This window comes from Marmota monax, unplaced genomic scaffold, assembly GCF_021218885.2.
Source record: "Marmota monax isolate L192 unplaced genomic scaffold, Marmota_monax_Labrador192_F-V1.1 WCK01_AAM20220418_F8-fsc00132, whole genome shotgun sequence".
Lineage (NCBI taxonomy): Eukaryota > Metazoa > Chordata > Mammalia > Rodentia > Sciuridae > Marmota > Marmota monax.
Genome location: NW_026695199.1, coordinates 9,124,705 through 9,152,144, shown reverse-complemented (window position 1 = coordinate 9,152,144; position 27,440 = coordinate 9,124,705). Strand labels below are relative to the sequence as shown.

The following is a 27,440-nucleotide window of genomic DNA, read 5'->3' as shown; positions in this document are numbered from 1 at the left end:
TCTTTGCTTGCCTAATGCAAAAAAGAATGGACTGTGGGGACATCTTGCTAGTAGGCATCCTATTTCATTGCTTACAATTTGCTGACTATAAATACCAACATATCTGACTCCAGTCATGTTTGTGGTCTCTTAACTAGGCTCCTCAGACTGTGGCCAGTCCCTCATTACTCCCATTTCTATGAGTTCAATTTGGTTTATTATGTGGACACAGTCCTTGAACAAAACCACATGAAAGGACTGGACTGTGTTGTTGCTGAATTCCTGGGCATGTGTAAGTAGCAGAAAGTGGACATCCCATGTGGCAACATAATCCACATATTCATGCCAAGTCTGTGTTGGAGATCTTGATAATTACCATTGAACTCTGATCTCCAAGTGTGAGGCTATATACTGTAAATGATGAAATTAATCCATTTCTTTGTAGTCCCTGAAATCTTAAATGAAATAAATTTCTATGTTTAGTTTGGTACTGATTTCCACACCTACTGAGGCAGAAAGTTTTTCTTTAGAATGAATTTGTTGCACATTTATGTTAAGCCAGCAAATCCGGGAGTACACAGATATGGTTTCTATCATTGAGTAGTTCATAATTTAGAGAATACACACCTATTAGCCTCCTTTAAATAACATTACCTGACTCTTAAGGCTGTTGTGACGATTAGCTGCATTGCTATATGAAAAGTGCTTGATACATGTTAATTATGCTATTAGCTATTAGCTCTTGTTATCATTATAGAAATTTCTCTATTCCCTTTCTCCCTAGTGGTTAGACAGTAGTAACTACCATGTAATGAATACCAGCTGCATGCCACATATTTTATTTAATCTTACCATTAACTCTCAGAAGTAGCTTCTGTCATTCTGATTTATAGGTCAAAACCAATTTTCAGAAATTCAATCATTTGCTCAATTTTATCTCTAGTAATTCCAGAGCCAAAATTTAAACTACATTTCTGTACTAAATTGTATGATCTTATGGGTAGACACAACTATGGAAAACTGCGATTACACTGCATTTTCTCCAGCTCTATTCTCTGGGGGATTTGTTCTTTTAACCACTCATCTGTTTGGAGCAAAGAAAAATATGGAAATAGAGACCTACTGTCATTTGTAGGGCATTGAAAACAAATGCAAAGTCAATTCAATGCAGTTTTCTAACATTTTCTCTCTTCAGCTGATTTATAAAGAGGACAAGTTTGTGGCTTCTGTGAATGGGAAAATAAGCATTTGAGTGTATCATTTCCTGAATTCAATGACTTGCAGAAGAATCTATATTTTTAGGAGTATCATGTCACATTTGCAATCATAATTCACTGGAAAGTACTAAGCAATCAAGAGAGAATTGAACAAGTGTTGTCCATATGCAACAGAGAAGGATGAACCACTTGAAGAGGCACACTAAGCTTCAGCAGGGCCTATACTTGCCTCCTTGCCTCCTTGACCAACATGACCTCATCTTTAGTACAGTAAAGCAAGTGTGATTAAATTGGGCTGTCAACAATACTCAACTGTCTTATTGAATGGATAACTGCACTTTGTTTTCATTGTTTTATGATTTAAATATTTATTTGTGTGATGTATTACTTTTTCTATAAAAGTAATACACTCTTAAAACTTATCAAATTAATCACATGCTAGGTTTATTCTATTCACTTTACATATTTCATTTATCTTTAGAGCAGCTCCTTGAGATATATATTATTACTATCCTATATCCACAGATAAGGAAACTGAGACCCAAATCATTTAAGTAAAATGTCCACAATCACAAAGTTAGTAAAAATGAGAAGCCACATGGCCAAATAAAGATCTTGAATTTGGGGGCATTGTATTATATTGCTTCCCATATGCTCTTTCAAAAATTTGGAAAATAACTGAGAAAATAAAAGTCACCTTGAATTGCATTGCTAAATGATAACCACTGTCCATACTTTTAAATCCCTGTGTGCTTACAGGATATTAGGCCAGCACAACATATTATTATGCTTTTCATTTGCTATCATGAATAATTTAAAAATTTTAAAAATTCTTCAAATATTATGATGATTTCTTTCACTATAACATTTAACTATTTCCTGGTTTTAAATTGCCCATTTTTAACCATTAAAATACTACATCAACATCTTTATTTTTAAAATCTTTTATGAAATTATTTAAGATTATCTTTTGGAGACATAATTCCTATGCCAAGGACAGGATTTATTTTAAAGTTCCAACAGTTTTTGAATAAAAATTTATTCACAATATCACATGAGACTTTCTATTTTTTATGCCTACCGATCTCTTATTTACATTTCTGTAAATGTAAGAATTTTTTTGCTCCCATAAGAATTTCTAGTTTCCAGACACTTAGAGGAAAAAGTGAATTTCCAGATATCAGCTACTATTAGTTTTACAAACTAATGTTGTGCTGGCAATTTGGGGGACTGTTTTCACCCAAGCCAACCATTTAACTCCTTAAGCTCAGTCTTTGGCTTCTTCGGTGCTTTCTGAATCCAGAGTTTTATCTGTGCTACCATTTACTGTAGCCAGAAAGTTCCATTCTCCTTGGATCCCCTCCAGTCTAGTTCCACCAAGCTTTTGCATTCTCTCTGTCTCAATATTATTCAAATATGGCTTATACCTCCTGGTTCAAGCTATTTTGGTTTCATGGCTTCTCTGGTTGCTGAAAAGCAACCCCACCCCCACCCCGCAGAGAGACTTTGCATTTGAGTTCAGCCTTGTGTTTTCCCACACCTCTTCCCCTTTGTGCTGGGATCTTTGGCCAGGCTTTTACCTAGGAATTGTTGAGTAACCTGGGCATGAAGAAGCAGGAAAATCTTCAGCCCACAAAAAATGTTTTAAAGGCATAAACTGAGAAAAATTCAAGATACGGGGATGAATGGAATAGAGATTCTTCTCATCAGACCACTGAAGCTCCACTTCTCAATTGCACACTTGGTGCTAAATCCACATGGCTAATAAAAACAGAAATGACTTAGCTGGCAAATAACTTTACTTCTAAACAAAGACCAGGAAGAGCTCAGTGAGTTGTAAGGAAGTTCTGGTTATGAGGAAAGTACATAAATTATAAAGATCTCTATCCAGGACAAGTTTTCATCTGGAAAAGAGGTAGGAATAAAAATAAGTTACCATTCAGTTTACAGCCCATGTCATCTTTTAAATGAGAATGTGTGTGTGCTTTAATATTATCATTTACAGAATTGATGGAAGAAATGCAAAAACAGTGGCTATATTCTAGCATAAAACATTTGAAACCATTTTGAATGTCTGCCACCTGGTGAAGACATTAACTGGGTCAGTCTTGTGAAAATGTTAATTGATGACATTGTATCTCTTAGATTTAACTTAGAAAAATACCAACTTATTTTGTCAATCGTATGTTGACAGAATTTTTGAACCATGGGTGGGAAAGTGAATATAGTTGTTCTGGTTTTTGTTTTTGTTTTTTGCTACTGGGAATTGAAGCTAGGGGCACTTTATCACTTAGCTACATCCCCAGTTCTTTTTACTTTTTATTTTTAGATGGGTTCTCACTAAGTTGATAAAGTCCCAGCTAAACTTCTGAGGCTGAACTTGAACCCAAGTTACAGGCATTACAGTGTGTGCCACCATGCACGGTGAGATTATAGTATTTTGCAAAACACTTTAATCATTAGTAAGATTTCTTAGCAAAGAAAGTTTCCTGGCTGGGGAAAAAAGAGGTCAGAGAACACAATAGGATGGGGTATTCAAGGAACAGATAGCTAAAAGCTTGAAAGACTTAAGAGTTCATTGAAATAAGTGTGTCTTTGACTGTAATCAAAAACTTGACTTTAAACAATAAAAACTGGAATACAAAATAAACTCAAGTATGAAATATATTTGACTTCAAAGTCAAATAGACTATAAGTAAAAACATAAACATAACTTTCTAATTAGATATTGTGGCAGGAAATTCTTTGGAAATTAATGCATTATGCAACATACCAATGTCCATGCCATTAATAGAGAAAACTTCTTTCACTTCTAGCGTAATAACTGTTAATCTTTTGTACAAGAGAAAAAAAGATTTATTTTAATAGATCTTTAATGAATTATTAAATGAGTGAAAGGAAAAATGTACTGAGAAAGAAATCCATAACATTTTGTTTGACAGGGAAATAAGGTAATAAAATATTAGATGGTAGGTCCAAGGTTTGCACTTTATTCATCCGTTTCCAACTTATAACCGGAATGTATTTTAAAATTTTATTTCCAAGTTAATTTGTAAGTATTTGGAATATTCAAAATAGTGGGATCACTTCATAGAATAACCCCTGTCCCAACACACACACACACACACACACACACACATATCCTCCATTCTTCAATCACAAATGTGTGACAATGTAACATAACACAAGTTTTGGTGATAGAACTTGGTGATAACCCACCAGCAATGGTTTGGAATCAAATTAGTGGCCTTGGGAAATTTGTTTAAGTTTTATTAACTTTGTTTTATTTATTTGAAAATGAAAATAATAACTATCTCACAGAATGGTTTGAGCATTAAGGCAATGTAAGCAAAAGTCCATTTTGCACTGAAATATGACTTCCCCCAAAAAATGTTAGGCATTCTTGTGCTCTAGCACTTTATGGTTCAGTTATTTTTTAATTAAATCACTTTTTGCAAACCTTCGTGTAACCTACGTTCTATTCATCATGTCTCTATACAGAAAGTGTGCTGTGAAGCAAAAGAGGACTGCAGTCAAGGAAGACGTCTAATGGCCCCGCTGAGGTGCTGCCAGACAGTCCATCTGGCCAACAAAATATTTCTCAACTGCCTCCCCTCCCTTTCTCAGATGTAGTGATGGCTGTTTCCCAGAAATCAACATTTATCTACTATAAATCTTCTGGTGGACCCACGTGATGTTTGTACCACATTATCTTTCTTATTCTCATAATTGCCTGGACTGTATTCTTCTTATTTAATGCATATTACAGAAAAAAAAGCATTCAGCAATACTTGTTAAAAACTGTAAGGCAAACAAATATGTGCCTTGGACCAGCATGATAAATGTAGGAAAAATGGGATTTTACAGGTGGGATAGATATTGGGCCCAACCACAAGCACAGCATGGGCAAGTGGGAATTCATAGCCCAAGAGTAGATTGGAGATCAATGCATGGAAAATTAAAAAGAGGAACCCTCAGGAGTCAGGGGGATCCTGGCTAACCTGACCTAACTAGAGATAGACCAGAGTGAACAGATATCACCTGGGAGGTGAAAGAGGATAGGAAAGACAGTAGAATGAATCAGATATGGGTGATGATCAGATAGAGGGTTAAGAGGTTCTTGTTAAACTAATTTAAGACGTTTTTGGCTGAAAGTGGATTTTGTAAGAATGTGCACAGGAAAAGGTTCAGCAGCTTGACTAAAGCGTGTCAAGCAAAGTCTGTTCGTCAATATGGGATTTATTTCTTTAATTAAATTCTAAACTAGTTGGAGCTGAAACCCATATTTTTCCTTTACGGACTCAGAGTACTCAGCATAATTCTAGGAAAAGAGTGGGTGCTTGACAAATACTAAGTATAGGACAGTACTTTCCAGGTAATGTTATCACAAAGCCAGAAGGTAAAAATGGGCTTGTTTCCTCCCAAGGTTATATCCAAGGTTATTATAGTAAGAAGGAAAGGAAGTTGAGATCCAAACCACACTGAGGAGTGGTAAGGACTAGATGAAAGATCTGTGAACACCAGTCAAGCCTGAAGGCCCTTGAGAACAAATAGCTTGACAAAGATTGTTAATAAGAGTGGTTTCTCATGAACGACAAAATGTTCTGTATCAAAAAGTGAAGCAAATTAAAAAAAAAAAACAACTTTAGGGAAAAATAAACCAATGGAATCTAACTCGAAAGCCATTCTAAGAAAAGTAATTTTAGGACAATTCTATGCCTAGCAAACAGAAAGAATTAGAATATTCATGCTACCAGATAGATACCTGATTCATCTGATCTACACCACCTCTGATAGATATATAGCTGTCTTTGTTTTCCTTATTTTGATCCATGTTGACTCAACCAAAAACTTAAATCACAATTATAATAGCTAGTACTTTTTAACATGTGCTCTGTGCCAAAATCTTATTTACTTTATACGTATTATAAGGTATGTAATCATTGCACTCATGTAATGATTTAGGTACTATTGAGGAAACAGTGGCTCAGAAACTTTAAATAACTTACCCAAGGCTACACAGCTCACAAGCCAGGGTCTGAAGTGAACAGACAACATTCCTAAATCACCTTTCATAACCACTATGTTATGAAGAGTCTCCAATACAAGGAAAGCTTATTTACTTGGGCCGTTTAATTCTATATGTGTTGATATAAAAGTTAAACAATCCTCTCTCCAAATCAATGCATATACTATACTTTGCCCAGACTCATTAAAACCCCCAACTGACCTTTCTGTTATCTCCTCCTTCTCTCCTTCATCTTCCATGTTTTCACCAGATGGAGGCATTTTATAATGGCTTACCCGCTTGCTAGTGGTCTGTGGCTAATTTTGGTTAGCCATCAGTGGGGTTCCAATAACAAGAGGTCTGGCAAGTGAAGCAGTAGGGTTGGTTTGGCTTTACTTTTATTCTCTGAACCCACAACTCATGATTTGAAACAGTGCTTAATCTCTTCTTGCAACTAAACTGAACTTTTCATCAATCTTGTCAAGGCTATACCTATCCAGGCTGAGGTCATGTGATTTTTTCCATCTCCTAGAACAGACTTGAGAGGCAGCTGGAGGAAACAATAGGAGATTTGTATCCTCTATCAGGTGGTGGCTGGGCACTAGTTGCTACTTTGTGTAAATTGTTGCATGCCATTGTCACAATTGTGTTTTGAAGTGAGAAGTATTGTAATTGTCTCTGGAGGAAGCAGAATGATCCCAATTTGAGAAAAATACCCAAGTTCACACTGTTTCAAAGGACAGACAATACGTGTTTCAGGTTTTCCTGATTACAAAATCTGTGCTCTCTGCACAATGTCAGTCATATGGCAAAGGCCAGGAGTTAATTGAGAGGTAAAGAATTATGAGATTAAAACTGGTTAAGTGAATCATTTTTTTATAGTAGAAACCATCCTTATATAAGGGATCACTACTATGTGTTAGACTCTTTGATGAGCACTTTGCATGTGTTACATGATTTAACCCCTCACAACTCTATGAAATAGTTATTATTTGTAATTTACAGAGAAGGAAAAAGAAGCTTAGAAAGATTAAGAAGGAATTTACCTGAGATTGTATAACAGGTAGTCTTTCTAGATCCCTCACTCCTGTCCTTCATCTGCCCTTTATAGGACTAACACAATTGAAGTGTTTTCTTTCTTACTTTGTTCCTACTTTGCTCCCTTTTTTTCCAACATAGATTGTGAGCGAGTGTGTGTGTGTGTGTGTGTGTGTGTATGTGTGTCTGTGAGCAGTTGTGTGTAAATATCAATGTATACTTTTAAAATGTCAGGCACTGTTCTAAACCCTTTGCTTTAACTTAATTTAATCTCCACAGCAATCCTAAGCACTACGATTACTATGATTCCTACCTTGTGGACAGGAATGGGGCACATATGGGTTAATCACCTGCTCAGTGTCACAGTGTTGAGGACAGGTACATTCCAGGAACCGTGTGTATATGCTCACTGAGCTCAGCTGCCTGTGGCCACCTGAGCTCTTCCTAATACTCAGAGCCGTCATGTCCAACCCCCTTTCAAGGACCTCCAATAATCTACTACTATTTATAAAATAAATTCAAAGGTATGTTTCCTCATGTTAGAGGCTCTTCACAATTTGCTTCTCTTATAACATTCCATTTCATTTATTGATTCTATCTACTCTAGACTATTTGTCACCCCTAAACTCGCCAGTGACACCCAGCTATGGATGAATTTTATTGAGGACTGGAAGACTTTTCCTTGTCTTTTAGAATCCAAATCAATGTTCAAGTTCCCTCGATAGTTCTGCCCACAAAACATTCCTCATTTTCTCTGAACAAACAGCCCTCAATTTTCTTCTACATTTATTTAATATCTACACAGTATCACATCTTTCACTATGTCTCATACTGTGATGTTTCTCCTCTCATGTCCAAATGAAACTCAGATCTCTTGAGGTCAAGGGCTGTATTTCATCAACATTGTCAAAGCACTTGGCATTTTGTGCAAGTTGTTGATAATCAGTGAACATTGCTGAATGAAAGAGTGTGTAAGTGAATAGAAGCATTGAAGGTATTCTTAGCTTTAAGAGGAAAACAGTAGAAGTTCTACATGTTTTTTGAACTAAATTAACTTTCAGAGGAAATTAAATTCACTTATGAATTACATACAAACAAATGCATAATTTCTATAGTGCATGTATGTCTCACACATGAGTGTGCAGAATGAAACCCAGATTCTCAGTGTGAACCTCCAGGTGATTTTCCTGTGGAAATGCAACTTCAAGTCCACTGTTTAAAGACATTCTCTCTAGATGTCTAATTCTCTTTCCTTCCTGTTGGCTGGAAATAGTGATAATAGAGCAACTGTAGAAGCCACATTGGAGGATGCAGGAGCTCCACCAACACTCAGCCCAGAACCCTAAATGACTTTTTGGAGCAGCACCTGCCTGCCTACCTGCTCTGAACTATTAAGCAAAAGAGAAACTCCCATCTCATGTAGTCACTAAACTTTAGGGTCTCTTTATTAATCAGTACTCCAACCAGTATAGCCCTCAACACCTTTCTACTAGTAATAAATCCTGCATGTATTTCTGTCTTAGCTTAAATATTTCTCCCTCACAGAGATCCTTCCTAGCCTCTCATTCTTAACCATTTTCCATATCGCTTTCTATGTTAGGATTCAATTCTTTTATAAATCTCAGAACTATTTATAAATATTATTTATGTATATGATTGTTTATCTGTCTCCCTTCCTCAATTGGAAACTCCATGAGTTTGGGGACAGGGACTGTAACCTCTAATTCACCATATTAAATACACTGTTTGGCACATAGTTCCCTATAAATACATGATAAGTACACATAGCTAATAATAATAATGATAACAATAATTATCACTATATGCAGTTTTTCAGGGGTTTCACTGAATGTGTTATATACATTATCTCATTTGATCATCTTAGTAATATATAGTGAAGCCATGAATTATATCATTATCTCATTTTATTAGGGAAAATAGTTTTAGAAAATTTCAGTTACTCTCACCAATTCATACTATCAAAGCCTGTATTTTCAGGTCAATACTCTTCTGTGCATACCTATATCTTGAAAATGTGGTTAGCAAGATCAAGTGCACAATATCCAGACATTCTACAAATTGAGAAATCTAGACTTTCTGCTGATTGAGATTCAGGTCCTCCTAAATGATGATGACACACCGGCAGGCCAGTTCAATGAGAACATGTCCGGACACTGCAACAACTTTGTATGTAACTGCAGCCCGTAAGGCTGTTCTCTAACTAAAGTGCCATAGAAATAAAGCCTAAATTTCATTTATAATTTTAAAACAACTTTCAAAATCTGTGCTGTTAAGTAAAAATGAAGCATGAAGAAATTCTTTTGAAGTCTATATAATTCCCAAAGCAGCAACTGCAAGAGATTTGCTTTTGTTTTCCAAGTGTTGGATTTGAAACTTACTCATATTTCAGAACTACGCATGATAATTCTTTGATTGCGTGTTTGTGGTTAAACATCTCCCTCACATCCCACAAAACTTCAGCCAAGAATTTAATAGTTAGCAGAAGAAAAGTTTACTTCTATCTGTAAATACACTTGTGTAAAATATTTGGGAAAATATTAAATAAGGAGTCAGGAAACTGAGGGGCTGGATCTTCATAGCCAATATGGTAGACATGGTCTTCAGTGTCTATTTACATGTAAATTTAAATTAAATAAAAATAAAGACTGAGTTCCCCGGTTTCACTAGCAGCAGGTTAAGGTACATGTTCTATGCTACTGTATGAGAAAGTGTAGAAGAATGGAACATTCCCATTGCTGCAATAAATTCTACTGGGCAGCACTACTCTAAGCAATGATTCTCAAACGTTTTGGACTTAAGATACATTGAAACTCCTAAAAAGGACCAGTCTCTTAAAGAACCTCTTTCAAAATATGGATATCATATTCATCGATATTTACTGTAATAGAAATTAAAACTGAGAAAATTTAAAATAGCAACTCGCATTCCATTAGCCATCAACACACTGACATTATCACATACAGAAAACTCTTGTGGAGAGTCAGGGTGAAAAATACAAATGACATCTTAATATTAGGAAAAATGTTTGACCTCACAGATGCTCTGAAATTGTCTGAGTCTCCAAGATCCCCAGGCCACACTTTGAGAACCATCCATCTAGTCCCTACTCTTTTACTAAGTAGCTCCCTTGTTCCCTTTTCTTTCTAAAGGCACGTGGGGCTTATTTTGTCCAGAGATTCGGCCAAGTTTTAAACATTTGGCAATGTAAAATAAAACAATCTTAGTTCTTTACCAAACCTTCACTTTGCAAGGGAGGGAAGTAAAGGCTCTCAGAGTCTACTTTGACTGAATTGAAGCTTCATGCATTTGAATTAGTTAGGGGAGGCTTAGTAATTTCTCTGTGGGCCTCAGTAGATTTTTTCCCAAACATGTATAAAAATCATAGTGGCTATGGCTGACAGGCCTAAGACAACCCCTTGATGTTTATACTTAAAATCTCCCAGTATCATTTGTGCTTACCATAGAGTCAGCATGTTAGAAAGGAACTCTTAAAGATCATTATGATAAGTTCCAAAAATATCAAGATCCCGAATCAGATAATATCACATCAAAATTATTTCAGAATATTTGGTTTTGGACTATGTAGTTACAGAATGTTTTTAATTGTTCCTAAAATTGTAAAAACCTTCCATGATGCCATGTGTTGAATTTTCAGAGGAAATACTTTCTCTTCAATGTGTGTGTGTGTGTGTGTGTGTGGAGAGAGAGAGAGAGAGAGAGAGTAAAATTGAGCTGCTGAGAAAGCATATTGAAATAGTTTAACCATAAAAGCATTTGTAATAATAGCTTTCACAAAAATGGTGCGATTATCAAGAATATAAGCAATAATAGTAATAATAATAAGTGTTGGTAAGGATGTAGGGAAAAAGGTACACTCATACATTGCTCGTGAGACTGCAAATTGGTGCAATCAATGGCTCATTTCTGGGAATTTTTTAATGTCCACCCTTGTAATTATCTGAATTTAGATGAGTTTAATGATAAAAATTCCAGAACAATTCCATAACTTGTATTGATATTTGTGACCCATGTTGGCCCTTTACTAGAATGGCCTTTTATGTGAGTACATGATATTGGAGACCCATAAACAAATGAACTAAGAAAGGCAGAATCCTTGTGGCAGTGGCAAAAAGTAGACCCTACGTGGTAAGATTCATGTTCAAGGCCAATAGTTACTTCTTCTTTCCTGGAGACTCTCTACTTACCATTGCCAAGAGAGCTCACTGTCACGTCTCTTCACAGTGAATGACCAAGTCCTGTTTTCTCCTTGTCTTTCTAAATGATATCAGTTCACCCTTTAAACCTTTCAAAGATGTTTTCTTGGTGAGCCAAGTGTATATCCTGAAAAAGAGTGACATTCAAGATCAACAAAGCAAGTTTCCTGAGTAATGTTGGCTGGCTGGGCTGCTGGACTGACAAGTTTTTATTTTCATGTCTACCTCTTCTCAGTGCTTGAGCCAGGGCTCTGACTGAAAGCAAGGTTTGAAGAGGACCTTCTTCACATGCAGCCTTAAGAGAAAGAAGTCAGGCTGGAGATTCAAAATATCCTCACCTCTTCTCCTTTACAAGTCCAGACTTACAAAGACTCAGTAACGGACATAATTATTCCATCATTGATATGGAGCTCATATGGTTACTTCTGGAACTTTGTTTTAGCAGTGTTTTACTCATGAAAACATCATTAATGTATCAACAGTTATGGTATTGAGAACACACTATGTTCGGTATTTTATGATGGTTTGACCAACTAGATTTGGAGAGAAAAGGGACAGGCTTTGTAAAAGAAGTTGCTTGCACTGAAAAAAAAATTATATCACTGCAAATGATCATGTTGAAATGGATTAAATTTTGAAATCATTGCTAACTCTTCCAAAAATCTCCAAAATATTTTTAAGATTATTGCAAGTAGAATCAGTGTTAGGTTAAAATTTGCTTGGTTTTAATTTATATTCAATATGTCCTAACTCTTCCTTTGATACTTAAGGAAGTGTTCTCTCTTTCTGATTGATCATTATGATATCTCTTTATGATATCCTTTATGTTAGAGAGTTATATGAACTTCCTTTCTTAAAGGCCAGTAACCTTTATTGCAAAGATATCAGGACAAACTCGTTTGACCATCTCCTTCTGCATTGTTCAAATTCCATAGCCCTAAATGTTATTCTATCTTCTCAAGGAAGTTCAGGCTCCATTGTGCTTCTTTTGATCTTCAGAAGTGGGACCTTTTCAACTTCATCCAGGTACAGAGACAGTGATAATGCTGGTATAGATGTGCTGCAGAATTTATGCCCTGGGGGCAGTACAGAGGAGAATTTATCCATCAGCTTCCATCCTGCAATACTCTACCAGTTGTAGCAAGGGGTCAGCTGCCTCTTACTTTTGGGTGCCATCATGTCAGAGAAGCTCTGGAGCACAAAGCAACAGACATGGAGTGTAGCCAAGCCACGTGCTGTCTGGTTATACTTGCATACAGCTGTTTGCTATATGAATTGCTGGGTGGCACATAGGCCTGGAGGATGAGGCAGGACCCAACAAAATATAGTAAATAATTTAATGGCTCTCAGTGAGTCAATTTGTGGTCATTAGGGTATCTTTAGATAATAGTGTTTTCATTCCGATAGACCAGAATTTCATGCTCTTTGGTTGGGATGGATCAGTGCCTGGGTTTCCTACCCACATGGTAGGGCAAAAGGAAGGCAGTCAAGTTCATCACAGGTTGTCACTAAAGCTCTGGATAGCAGAGGCAGGTGCTAATTGGGGTGGGAGGAGCTAAGAGGAACTGGAGAAGAGTGAGAAATGAGAGTGGTCCTCCTTAACAGATACAAATACAGAATTAGGTTGGGTTGTAATCCTGACTGTGTCAAACAGGGTGAGAGTGGAATGATCACATGGCAAATCAAACATCTCAATGCCACTTTTATCATAGTTTTGTATTCTAGTACAGAGGCCTGCAGGCTCATCGGAGCCAAGGACCGATGTGCCAGTTGTTCTTTTAGGAAACTTACAAATAGTATTCTCTACTCCTTGAATTTTGATCTATTGTGACAAAAAGGATCTAAATTAGGCAAAAGAACAAAATATCACCCCTAGTATAACAATCTTTTATTAAAGACTGTCTACATAATCTCTACAACTGTGTGAGTAGGTGAACTGACCCCAGAATCAGGCATTTACCTACCTAGTCACAAGCTGGGCTGGAAAAACAGTTATCCCCTGTGGACTAAACTACTTTCACTCTTACAGTGAGCAGAGCAGATTGTTTGTTATAGATGGGCAGGTGGTTCTGGGAGAGAGGTAAGAGGAAGATGTTGTTTTGTTATACAAATCCAGTTGATTATTACAAACTCATCAGTCTTCAGTAGAGAGATGAGCTGGATTAACTTGACAGCATACCTCCTTCTCCCTAAGTAGATATGCCATGAGGGGCTAGAATGAGGGGGATAGAAGCAGTCTGCAGGAAAAGTCCTGCTTTTACCAAGTAGTGCCCTGTGCAGCTCAACCTGCACAACTGCCCTGTGGTCTATTCTTCATGGGTAAGTTGGAGCTGGACTCTTGACCTTCCTGCTGTATCTGTTGCAGTAGATTTTGACTCTGGTGTTGAGAATGATAAAGCATGATGAGGAAATTCACATATATAAAGAAATTATTTTATACCTGTTTGTTTACTGAATGTAGAAATAGAGCTTCAAAGATGTTAAGACACCTACTCTCTTTCAGTGATTTTAGGAAGCATTTTCTTTCACATGTTAACATCTCTGAAATTGTGACACGGCTTACTACTGATGGGGAACATGGAATATTTGGCTGATCTCCCCACTTTCTTACTAGTAAATAACATAATGAGGTTGTTTTCTAATACACATTATCTCATATTCAATAAGTAGCTAATACATAACAAAAGTAGAATTTGTTACTTGGGTTGTATGATTCCAAACTTCAGGTGATTTTCTGGTCAAGGATAATTTTCACCTGAAACATACAAGCAATTAAGGCAACACATGTTTCATGCTCTTTGAAAACTATTTCCTTCTTTCCCCATATCATTTCATGTATTATCAAGCAGTTTGGGATTTTGTGTCTTGCTTGAGCACATCTGCACAGGATTATGCTCCTTGGGAGCCAAATTCCTTCTTTCCCTGTGAGCTGAGGCCACTTAATGAGTTCTGTGGAGTGGGCTGATGAAATATGTTTATCACAAGTTGGAATGAGTGGTGATTGAATTCCAGCAGCTGGGTTTTATTAGAAAAAGTACAAACTGGGGCCATTCACATTTCTTTATGTAAACTCAGTACTGAAGTGGATGTGAGGGGAAAAGTCTTGGGAACTTTTTTTATTGCTCAAGACTAGGTCTTGTTGCAATTGAGAAATGTGGGAAATAACTGAAGTAATATTTTGTTTAATAGTTGTTTTCTCAAGAAATATTTTATTTAAGTCTTTTGTATTCAATAAACCTTAAGTGTCTACTTTGTGTAAAGTGTGAACTAGAGGCTGCAGAGAATAAGAATGATACCTGCCATGGAGAGTTTTACGTGAAATATAAAGGGAGCCACTGAGTTCACTATGACAAGTCATAGCACAGCTAGTTAGGTGACAGGGTTTGAGGAAGGAAGAAATACCATACATATATGCTCTTCAGGTATTGCTTCTTAGAAACAATAGCAGAGTTTGGAAGTTTTGGAAAAAAAATTTCTCTACTTGTAGAGATGGGATTGATAATTCTGGGTTTCAATAGTGGCATGCTACATTATTTTGAATTGCATTTCCACAGAAAACAACTAAAAATGGTACATGTACTATTTTTCAATAATCTCCTAAAAGCTAAATAGCTGAAAAATAAAGTACTATTGAACAAAATTTGAATAAAATCAGAAATTCAGCTTTCAAAATGGCAGATGAAAGACCTACTTGTGCCTCAGGACATTTGCTCACTCCTCCAAGTTTGACTGTAATTTTCATCACTTATGCATAATGGCCAGTCTAATAGAAAATTGCATTTGATGAGTCCATAACCTAGGAAGCTGCTTAGACAGGATAAAGAAGAACCAGGTGTACAACTGCCTTCAACCATATTTCTTACAAGATGAAAAGTCTAGGTGATAGTAAACCTGAAACTCAAGATTTGACATACTCTTGTCCTGGTAGTTGTCTGAAGCACAAATTAACTTGAAGAGAGGCGGTAAACAGCATAAGAGCATCTATTCTCATCAATTTCAATGTTTTATTTGTGGCCATTAAGAGTTAGACCACAGCCCTGCAGAAACTGAGAATTTGTACAGATCTGTGTATGTAGGATTGTGTATATTTTGTTGGCACTGTAAAGTAAGAATCTATTCATACCATTACCTCTTTCTTTCTTTCTTTCTTTCTTTCTTTCTTTCTGGTGCCAACTCAAATAATTTCTGCCTTCAAAGTATACTATTCATGGATCAGTATCTTTTGAGAACTTATAATAAATCAACTTTTCTCAGATGACGTAGTGGACTTTCCTTAATTATCTGGACAACTGTAAGGTGTCACATATTGGGTGCACTTACTGTGCCCTTAGTTATGTGAAATGCAAGTATAAAATCAAAAGCATAAGTATTTTTCCTTTCTGAATCATCTTGAAATGTCTAACCACTAAATGGTTATGCCTAACCTGTGACCTCTTCTTATCTTTATCTACAATCAAGAGTTAGCCAACTAGTTCCATGATTTTCCTAATCAATCCTCACCCCTCCATGAAATTTCAGAACTATAAAAATACTCTGTATCTGTTCAAGTATGTACTGTTACCCTTTGGGAGACCACAAGCCTTTGTAATGTCTAGGATTATTCTACTTTCCAGAAACCAATTGTTGTTTCTCTCTGTAGGGGCTATGTCATCCTGATAGAGGATGCATGTCTTAATGTAAATCTAGGTTGTGTTCTTAGTTCTCATTAGAAAAATCTATAAGCTGTAACAGAAAGAAAAAAAAATAGATGATTAAAAAGAGTTGCGCAAATATCATCTAAGATAACCTGGGAAAACACAAACCCTACCATAAGTGATATGAAGGGATTTTGTTGTTCTGAGATTTGGATAGAGCAGTGTAATATTATTTATGTATTCATTTCAAAGATATTTGAAAAGTGTACCAGGCACTGATTTGGATTGAGGATGGAATCAGTAGCATCAGATACTGACATCTTTCCTGAACAGAATTCAAGCGAAACTCCAAAATTTTTCACTTGACCCATTAGTAGGATAGAATTTCCATCAGCTGTAATGCAAAGAATTAAAGGTAGATCAGACTGTTGGGGGACGACAAAGTATTCATTTTTAGATATTTTTACTTTCAGATGCATATGATATATTCAAGTAGAGAAGTTAATAGGAAGTTATATATACAAGTCTGGAATTTAGGAGAGAGTCCAAGGGTGGAGTTATAAGTCTGGGAGTCATAGCCACATAGATGACATTTAAGGTTATGACCCTGTATGAAATCACAGATTTGATTGTCTGTTGTCTTTCCCTACTCTGAAATCTCTCTTCCTTTTCATTCTGCAGCTTCTATGTTTTCCAGGGTCAGAACAGAGTTAGAGTGATACAGACAAAGATGGCAATTTTTTTTTATTTAGTTGATAATATCCATAGTTCTTTCTTGGCTAACACTGGCTGATCATGCATTATTTTATTACAAGCTATTAATGTGAGCTTTTTGTGGACATATTTGTTAGTTCTTCAAATACTCCTACACAAAATACTCTGAATTATTCCATTCTCTGATGGGGATAGGATGGATGCAGTACCATACTTCTCTCAAATTTTGCCCTGTCAGTTTCTGCTCATTCTTCTGGCTGGTAAGAAAGATCTAACAAGAGACCCCTGTGTGATATCCCATGAAGATGACTTATGTCATTATATTTTATAACTATGTAAAAATGTATATACATGGAAAAAAACTGCAAAATACTCTAAAATGATGGCACTAATTATGTGAATATTGGATAATTACTTTCTCATCTATTTTCCAATATATAATAGAGCATGATTAAATTTAATTTTCAATAAAATTATATATATTATATATACAGTATGTTTGCATCCAAATATATGTAGTATATTTTCTCAACAAGTATCAAGTACATAATATATAACATGCATAAAATGCAAAATGGTTATGTATGTATATTTAATACAAACACATAATGTACATATAACTTTTACTAAATATATCTACATATAAAAACATACCCATATATGTACATATATATGCATATCACATACATGTCTTTGTTTAAGTTTAAAATTGCCTTTATTATTTTCAGAAGATGAGACTACCAAAATATAGATGGTGTCTAACTTACAACGATTCATTTTATGATTTTTTTGACTTCATAATGGAATGAAAGTTACAGACATTTAGGAGAAAACAGACTTTGAATTTTGATCTTTTCCTGAGGTGGCAATATGCAGTATGATATTCTCTTGCAATCTGCTCAAGATCCTGATAATAAGCCCATCAGTTGCAGACCCCCCTATGGACCCATCAGTAGTCATATAACCCACCTTCACTCTCCTTTGATTAAATCCAATCCCATTAGTTTGGAGATGCAAAAAGAGAAGGTACTTACCTGTCAAAACTTGTCTATAAACATTGAAGAAGATTTCTAATCCCTCAAAGTCAGACACCAATATAAGGTTATACAAATAAAAAGAATCAGGCATACATGACTCCACCAAAGAAAACTAAGAAAGTTCTAATAATCAACCCAAGAAAATGGAGATCTATGAATTACTGAAAAGGAATTCAAAATATAATCATCATCCTGAAGAAGTTCAAGGCACATACAAGAAAAAACAAACAACTAAACAAAATCAGGAAAATATTGTATGAACAAAATTAGAAATTTAATAAAATGGAAACTATAAAAAAGAAATCCTGAATTGATAAATACAATGACAGCAAATATAACAGAAAACATCACTAGCCAGCTTCATCATGGAGAAGAACAAAGATCAGTAACTCAAAGTCAGGTCTTTCGGAATTCGACAGCCAAAGAAACAAAAAAGAAAAGTAATGAGAAAGAATAAAGAAAATGTATCTTCAATAAATGGAACTGTGAAAATTAAGTATTTACATGCAAATGAATTAAATTGGGCCATGTACAAAATCTTTACAATTACAAAAATTAAGTTGAAATTGATTAATTAAAGAATTAAGTGCAAGACAGAAACAATAAAACTTTCTAGAAAATAGAAACTTCCTAGACATTCTCCTGGGCATTGATTTTTGTTTTGTTTATTTGTTTGGGGTATGGTCCCCAAAACAACAAAAGCAAAAATAAACCAGTGGTACTACATCAAACTAAAATGTTTCTGAACAGGAAAAGAAACAATTGAGAAAATGAAAAGGCAGTTTACAGAATGAGAGACGGTAATTGAAAACTGTGCACCTAGTAACGATGTCTGAAACGTATAAGGGTCTCATATATTTTAATAGTAAAAAACAAAACAAAACAAAACAAAAAAACAAGTAACCCAAATAAAAAACAGTCACTGGACTTGAAATGATGTTTTCCCACAGAAAACATACAAATATCCAACAGGCACTCTACTGTCCTGTGTATCTAAAAAGAACAAATAGAAAAACAACAAATAACCATCAGGTATATGAAAAGGTACTTAACATTAGTTATCAGAGAAGCAAATAAAAAATATAGGTACTGTTAAAATCACTATTATCAAAAATATGAACCATAACAAGAGTTGAAAAGGATGTAAAGAAAAGGAAAACTTTGGGAATGTAAATTGGCACAACCTTTATAGAAAACAGTATGGAAAAACATTAAAAAGTAGAATACTATATGATCCGGCAATACTACTTTGGAATGAAAATCCAAAGGAAATTAACTCAGTATCTCAAAAAGTCCGTATTTCATGTGCATTTCAATATTATTCACAATAGCCAAGATATTGAAACAACCTAAATTTTGTCAGTTGATAGATGAATGTATAAAGAAATGTACAAAGAAAATGTGATGTAATATGTGTGTGCCCATATGTAATACATATATAATACATAAATATATACACAATTCAACCAAAAACAAAAACAAGAAGTGCTGTCATTTGCAACAAAATACATAAACCTAAAGAACATTATTCTAAGTGAAATAAGTCAGTATGATTTAATTTATATGTGGAGGGCGGCTCTGCCTCTCAGCAGGCCAGTGCTCCTCTTCTTCCGGTGGGTTGCAGGCCCGCCTACCTTGCAGGAGTGATTGGAAGCTCTGTCCCGCTGCGGGCCACTGGGCCTTAGCAGTCAGAGAAATGCAAATCAAAACCACCCTAAGATACCATCTCACTCCAGTTAGATTGGCAGCCATTAGGAAGTCAAACAACAACAAGTGCTGGCGACGATGTGGGGAAAAGGGTACACTTGTACATTGCTGGTGGGACTGCAGATTGGTGCAGCCAATTTGGAAAGCAGTATGGAGATTTCTTGGAAAGCTGGGAATGGAGCCACCATTTGACCCAGCTATTCCCCTTCTCGGTCTATTCCCTAAAGACCTAAAAAGAGCATGCTACAGGGACACTGCTACATCCATGTTCATAGCAGCACAATTCACAATAGCAAGACTGTGGAACCAACCTAGATGCCCTTCAATAGATGAATGGATAAAAAAAATGTGGCATTTATACACAATGGAGTATTACTCTGCATTAAAAAATGACAAAATCATAGAATTTACAGGGAAATGGATGGCATTAGAGCAGATTATGCTAAGTGAAGCTAGCCAATCCCTAAAAAACAAATGCCAAATGTCTTCTTTGATATAAGGAGAGTAACTAAGAACAGAGTAGGGTCGAAGAGCATGAGAAGAAGATTAACATTAAACAGGGATGAGAGGTGGGAGGGAAAGGGAGAGAGAAGGGAAATTGCATGGAAATGGAAGGAGACCCTCAGAGTTATACAAAAGTACATACAAGAGGAAGTGAGGGGAAAGGGGAAAATAATACAAGGGGGACAAATGAATGTCAGTAGAGGGGGCAGAGAGAGAAGAGGGGAGGGGAGGGGAGGGGAGGGGGGATAGTAGAGGATAGGAAAGGCAGCAGAACACAACAGACACTAGTATGGCAATATGTAAATCAATGGATGTGTAACTGATGTAATTCTGCAATCTGTATATGGGGTAAAAATGGGAGCTCATAACCCACTTGAATCAAAGTGTGAAATATGATATATCAAGAACTATGTAATGTTTTGAACAGCCAACAATAAAAAATTTAAAAAAAAAGACACTTAGATAAAAAAAAATAATAATTTATATGTGGAATCTTAAAAAGTCAGATTTGTAGAAGCAGAGTAGAATGGTTATTGCCAGGGGCTAAGGGTGAAGGGACAGGGATGGGAAGATGTTGGCCAAATGGTACAAACTAACAGCTTTAAGATGAGTAAGTTCTGAGAATCTAACATACAACATATTGACTATAGTTAATAATATTGTATTATTTATTTAATATCTGCTAAAAAAGCAGATATTAAGAGTCCTCACTCATCCAACCACTCACAAAGGGAAACTGTAGATGGTGATGGATTTGATGATCAAATTGCTGAGTAATTATTATTATACACACACATACACATACACACATAAAATTATCAAATTGTACCTTTGAATGTGTACAATATTGTCAGTTATTCTTCAATAAGGCTGGAGACAAACCTAAACTGCTTTAATATTTACAAATTGAAAAGTTCTTTAAAACATATATTTACTATACTTAGACATGATCTAAATGATCCATTCATTAGGAAGCCAGTTTTCTAGCAGTTCTAAATTAGAGTATATATTTTGGGGATGAGTGGTTGGTGGGAGACCGCATATTTTGTTTGATTTCAATACATTTCTATTTAAAAGATTTTTAAGGAAGTGAAATCTAGAAAAACTTTTTTTTAAAAAAAGATGAGTTAAATTGAGTTATCAAGGTTAATCCAGATCTCCTAGGAAAAGAAATCGGTAGCTTATTTTCCAGTACAACCTTGCCACCTAACTGGAAGGTATTACTGTTAAAGTAATGAATACAGTGAGATAGATAGGAAATTCAAAAATTTGAAACTTGTTTAGTAAGTATTGAAACTTAGAAGTATAGGAAAAGTATTAGTATTGCACAGGTGATAACTGAAAAGAATAAAATGATAAGTAACAACAACACTACTATAGTAACAATGGCAATTGTATTAGTAATTGCTATCACCTACTAAAAACTTGTTACATTGTAGGCATTTATTTTAGGACTTTACATGTATTCCCATTAGTAACTTGGTACTGGTGGTGGTTTGGTGATTACTATTTTTCTTCTCATTTACAAAGGAAGAAAATGAGTCTCAGAGATTTTAGGTAATGCTTCCAAGGTCACACAACTAGTTTCTAAGGCTAGTGTTCAAACCCAAATCCCTTTGTCTCTAATATCTATGCCAATAGATTCCTCAAATTATTTCCAAAATTTTCATATTCATAAAATCCTTTAAAACCACATCTTCTAGTACCCACCTTAAGGTCATAACTATATGGTGCTGCATTAAAATGAATTAAAAATGTACATTTAATTTTCATGTAAGTCCCTGGAAGAGGTATCCACAGGGTTACATTTAGAACACAAAGATTAAGGTCTTAATCTGGATCTACTCTTATCAATATATGTGTCAGGGATTGAATATTCTCATATTTGAGTGCTGATATCTTCTTCATTCTCTATGAGGACATGATACATCTCAAAAACTATACTTTGTCATTTTATATATAAAGAGCTATGATATTGATTGCTTTCATAAGATACTTTCTTATACTGTATTTAGTGGAAATTAAAATCATGCATTTAAAACCTGAATAGGAATCATATTCTCCAATAATATCCCTAATTCTAAGAAGAACTAAATTTTAAGAATCATCTTCAGTAAGATAGTGTAATGAGAATAGTAAACATTACCATTGTTTTTATGGTAATACTATTACTATTAATTCATAAACACTTGATTTATTATGATTTAATGAAATAATGATTTAAAAAGCACTGACTTGGTATCAACAAATAAAAATAGTAGAAAAAATAATTTAAATTATGTCTGATAAATGCTGCAAAGGTATTTGATAAGATCCAACTTTCATCAGAGACTTTACACTCTTAATAAACATGTAATTGGACCTCTACTGTTGGGGCCTTTGAGAAGGTCTAATAAATCATCCTGAACAATTAAGAAAAAATGCAGAGGAACAGAATATAGACAAAAAATGTACGTTCATTATTTCTAAGGAATACTTTGAAAGATACGGCTTGATGAGAAAGGCCAAATGGAGCCATACACTGAAAGTCACAACTAGACAACCACGCCGAACGAGGCTTTAGTAATGCAGGACAGGAGGTGGGTCCATGTAGAGTAGAAGAGCTAGAGAAATGCCTGAGTAAGAGTTTTGGCAGAAAAAAAATTCTTCTTCCTGTTAGCAACTGGCTGTTAAGAGGAAAAACAAAGACCTTTGTTGATCATGCCTGACATATTGTTACAAAACAAAATAATCCCTCTACACTGATCAGAAGCATTTGTCTCTACTTAAAAGTAGAGAAATAGTTTACCCTATGCATACATTTTAATCTTGTTTTGAAAATATTAATGTCAGCCAAAGCCAGAATCATGCTTAATGGGTAAAATTCTCAGACTCCCATTAAAGGACTGGATGAGATTAAGAATGCTTTATAGTCACTAATACCATATGACACTGTTCTGGGATACTATCCATTTTTTTTTTTCTGAGAAAAGAAGCAAGCTATAAAAACAGAGAAGAAAACAAAAATTTTATGAGTTACTGATATGATTACATAATCAGACAACTGAAAATAATCAAGTTAATCAATTTGACACAATTCACAAGTTTAGTCAGCTCATGATTCTTTGAGTTAATATGCATACATCAAGAGCTGTCTTATCGGAAAGTAATAGAATAATAACAGACTTAACAGAATAATGTATCCCATTTTCAGTCAGATAGTATTAGTTAGCTTTTTAATACTGGGGAAAATACCTGAAAAACAAAACAATTTAAAGGAAGAAAGATTTAGTTTGGTTCATGATTTCAGAGGTTTCAGTCCCTGATCTGCTGGCTCTAAGGTAGAAACATCATGGTAGAGGGTGTGTTAGATGAAATCTTTTTTTTTTTTTTTTTTTTTTTTTTTTTTACTATATAAATAAATAATGTTTAATTCATGCAAAGGAAAGCCAGACAGACCTTTCAAATAGTGAGTTATATCACTCAGATTCTTAGCTCATGCACCTGGGAAGCAAAAACAGTGAGAAGAAGGGTCCTATGACAAGATAAAGTCCCAAAGGGCACACCCCCAATAAAGGACTTCCTCCAACTATGTCCTATCTGCCTATAGTTTATACCATTTCCAGGTAGATTATTTCAAATTATTAATGCATTAAATGGATTAATCCCTGATGTGGTTAGAGATCATATGATCTGATCATTTTCCAAAAAAAAACTGTACCTCTGGACATTGTTGCTTTGGGAACCAATGCTTTAACACATGAGCTTTTGGGGGACATTTCAGATCTAAACCATAACACATATTAATTACAACTATAGCAAAAGTCATCTAGGAATAAACAGAAATGTGAAGGTTTAATGAGGAAAACTGTAAAATGCTATTAAGGCATATATGTGTCCTCACACATGTATGCATACACAAACCTTAATTAAGGTAAAGCTGTACCTGATTCTTAGAGGAGAAGAAGGAAATCTTTAAAAATGAATCAGCACCTCCAAGTGCCAAAGCATATAAAGGCATAGCAATTTCTGATGGCAGCTGAGATACCATCAGGCTACACTAGAGAGTTGGAAATTAAATTCAAACAGAAATTAAACACATGCTACAAGAAGTATTTAAAACCAATGAGGGGAAAGGAAGGAGCAAGTGAATGGAATTGGGGGAAATGGTGAATGATTTCAGATTTCAGAAAAAAATGAAGCTAAACCTCATCTCCAAAGTTAATTCCAAGTGAGTTTTGGAATGAGAAAATGCTATAGAAACAAATTACAAACTCCAAATGGCATGAAGGAAAAATTCAGTGAATTAATTTGCCTAAAAATAATACTTTCCATTGGGAGAAAAATAAAATACAAGTGCAAAGTAAATATTTTGCAATTTGTTAAGCAGAAAAATGCTCATTGTCTTAATATATAAATTTCACAAATACATGACAAGATGTTGATAATTCCTAGAAAAATTTCCAAGAAAGAAAAATATAAATGATTGCAGATACACAAAAAGAAGACCAACAACACTCATAATTAGAGAATACAGAGTCAAACAACGAGTTAATAATTGTCAATTATCAACCAGGCAAAAATCAAAAGGTTTAATACATTATCACAGAAGTCCTGGCAAACAGGCATTTGTATACACTAATAGAGGCAGTTTAGTTCAAATTCTTTTAAAATGTTTTGACAGTGTTTACCAAAATGTAAAATTTATATACTGTTACAGAAATTCCCGTTGTATAAAGATGACCCCCAGATATGCTTACATACATGAAAGCACATAAAAGTTCACTACAAATTAGTTTTGTTTTAAAAAGAAAAAAAAGAGAAGGAAGGAAGGAAGAAAAGAAATAAGGCAAGAAAGATTGATTTGGAAACACCTACATGTCCACCAGAATGAACCACTTGAACAGTGTTAGGTTCTATAATAAAATATTCTGCCCCCACTTCCCATCTTGGTAAAAAACGTAAATAAAAAAACACATCTGCTGAAATGAAGCAATGCTCCCATGTGTCAACAAATACACTTGTGCATGCAGAGACAATTTCTGGAAATATACACCCACCAAAATTTATAAAAGTCATTATTCCTAAGCAGAAAACTGAGGTTTTGGCAGTAAAAGGAAAAATGTTTTCTTCTTTCTTTTTAAATTATATAATCCCTTACACAGTTTGAATTTTTACTACAAGCATGTTTTCTCTGTATAAATATAATACATGCAGCTATTTGCTGTTGTAAATTTTGGCCTATTGGTAAGAAAGGGCAAATTGAGAAAAATTATGTGAGAGGAATTTTTTGAACCAGACAGCTTCAGGATTATCATAATTAATTGACTTTCAAGAAGACTCCATTAAAGCTGGGCATGTCCAAAGTGTTTTGAGGCAAATCTTAAGAAAAACAAGAGCTGGGTATGTGGCTCATGGTAATATGTTTGTCTAATGAGGTCCTGGCTTTGCTCCTCAGCAACACACACACACACACACAAACAAACACACACACACATATTTCATAAAGGATCTGATTAATGGAAGTTCTTAATTATTGACCTGTGTCTGAGCTTATGCAGGGTTCTATAAAGAAAATCCAAGAAACTAGGTAGTTTATAAACAACAAAAATTCATTTAGTAGCCTCAAGGTTAGGGAGTCTAAGATCAAAGAAGATTCAGTGTCTGATGAAGGCCTGCTTGCTGGGTCATAGATGGTACCTTGTCACTCTGTCCTCACATAGTGCATGAGGCAAGATGTCTCTCTGAAACATTTTTCATAAGAGCACTAATCTTATTTGTAAGGATTCTGCCCTCATAATCCAATCATCTATCAACCAACCTTATCTGCTAATATCTCCACTGCTGTGACCAGTGTGGCCAAACTAGCAGGTTCTGGCAAGGGGGGATGAGAGACTGGACAAAAGAAGACTCACACATGCTGATCTTGAAGATAAAACTTCGAGGATCAGATGGAGCACTGCTCTCTGCTGGAGAAACAGGCCTAAGGAATTACACCAGCAATCCTGATTAAAGACTATGCAAGCATTATTCTTTGTATTCATGAAAGTTACAGAGTTAGTATGGGTATGCAGCTGTTTCCTCAGTTACATTCTACAGTTGCAGTGTGCAATGTTAGGAGAATTGTGGAGCTCTCAAGAAAGTCCATAGTTTAAAGTTATTAATTCGTGGGCAGATTCAGGAACAGAGGAACTGGTGAATAGTTGTGGTTGTCTTAGCAAGGAAGTCCCTTCATTCCCAGGAGCTATGTGCCAGAGAGCAAGGTTGAAGCTGATAAGACTATAGCAACAGTGTCTCCCCATGGAGAGCATTGCCATAGCAACCGGGCATCCTACACCTTTGCACAGAAACTTTCCCAGTCACAAGCATACCACAGCCATGAAGTCATCAGGGATCCCAGCCTCAGACACTGGTCTCCCAATCACTGTCACTGTTCTCGACACTCCGCCTTGGTGATTAGACTTCAACATATGAATTTTGGAGGGATATAATTATTCTGACCCTAGTATCCTATTCTCATAGATGAAGAATTGAAGCAGGAGAGTGACTTTGTGAAATTTGAATTTTAAAACAATCACTTTTTAGTGAATAAGACTGACTAAAATAGGGGCAGACTGGAGTCAGGGAGACTAGTTAAGAGGTTATTTCAGTGGTACAATGAAAGTTGGAGAAGACGAGAACAAGTGCTGTGGCAGAAGACAAAGGAGGGATAAGTGAGGGTTCATAAAGGGGTAGAAATGGTAGGACTTATAGGCTGGGTTCATAAGGGGGTAGAAATGGTAGGACTTATAGGCTGGTTTCATATGGAACAGGAAAATTCAGTTTTCAATGACCCTAGGTCCCTGGTTTAAGCAGCTGGGTGAATGGTAGTATAGTAAAAGGTGGGGGAAAAAAAAAGAGGAGTAGCAGGTTTGGGGAGGTTAATGAATGTATCTCCTCTTCCTTGGTCTTCCTGATCCATGGGGTTGGGTATAGATAAGGGCAGATGTATGTTTGCCCAGGGGTGGGAGTGAGAGATGGTGGGATAAGTCTTAATCTGTGACCTACAATGAATGAGGCTCAAGGGAAGAGAAATACTCTGTGTGAATGGTGAGTTCTGGAAGGAGATTGGCTTCATTAAAATAATGACATATTTCTGTTAGACTAAAAGGAAAAATACAGGAGATAGGTATCCCTATGTACCAAGTTCATGGCACCTGGTGATTCAGTGAAAGGAGGCTGGGAGGGCTGCCAGGGAGTGGCATTCAGGATGTGTTAAGTCAGCCCAAGAAGTTAATTCCTATATCATGGGGAAGAAACATGCCTCATCTAGAAATATGCAGAGGGTTTCTTTCTGCAGATTTCATGTCTTAATCCCACAGAGGTTTGGCATATCTAGTCTGGGGCTT

The 27,440-nt window shown here is 35.6% G+C and overlaps 1 protein-coding gene across 11 annotated transcripts in view; it reads left to right on the top strand.

Moving 5' to 3' along the window:
- The window catches only part of LOC124082200 (platelet factor 4), a 113,294-nt gene that overhangs the window by 57,794 nt on the left and 28,060 nt on the right, over positions 1 to 27,440 (top strand). For all 11 annotated transcript variants that reach the window (XR_009225341.1, XR_009225342.1, XR_009225336.1 and 8 more), the window contains one exon: positions 4,698 to 4,892. The gene's annotated coding sequence lies outside the window, so the exon portion shown is untranslated. The remainder of the gene's footprint in view (positions 1 to 4,697; positions 4,893 to 27,440) is intronic.